The sequence below is a fragment of the Penaeus monodon genome, chromosome 30 (assembly GCF_015228065.2).
Source record: "Penaeus monodon isolate SGIC_2016 chromosome 30, NSTDA_Pmon_1, whole genome shotgun sequence".
In the NCBI taxonomy this organism is placed as follows: Eukaryota; Metazoa; Arthropoda; class Malacostraca; order Decapoda; family Penaeidae; genus Penaeus; species Penaeus monodon.
In genome coordinates, this window is record NC_051415.1 from 32855874 (window position 1) to 32856649 (window position 776).

Here is a 776-nt window from a genome sequence, read left to right on the forward strand (position 1 = left end):
GTTATCATCATTAAATTTAAAATTTTTTTAGTTTTTTGTTATTTGGGGATTATCATACACACCACATTTTATATTAAATATAATATATATAAATAATTTATTAAAAATATATATAATATAATATAATTATATTAAAATATTTAAAGTATGTAAATAATATAAGATATATTATATATAATATAATATATATATATATAAAATATATTAATATTATATATAATATATATATATATATTATTAAAATTATTAATATATATATTTAATATTTTTTTAATAGTTAAAAATTTTATAAATATACTTTATATTTTTATATTATTTAATTTTATATATTTTTAATATTTTTAAATATATATATATATATAATTTAATAAACATACACCACACACACACAAAACCCCACACCACATAATTAATTTGATAGATAATAGATGATAGAAAAGATAGATAATGGAGAAGAAGAGAGAGAGAGAGAGCAGAGAGAGGGAAGACGACAGCAGAAAGACAGACAGCAGACAGACAACAGAAGACAGCAGAGAGAGAAACAGAGAAAAGACTTTTATTTTTTTGGGAAGGGGCATTCGCAGCCATTATTTCAGAATTTATAATAGAAAAAATATTTTGGCTTAGTATGTATAAATACAACTGTAGACCGTTACTTTGTGTATGAATATGTAATACTTATATATGTAATATATATACTAACATTATTTATATACATTGTTATATGATCTATATTACAAATATATTTTTTGAAAATTTTGCATGTAAACTTTTAT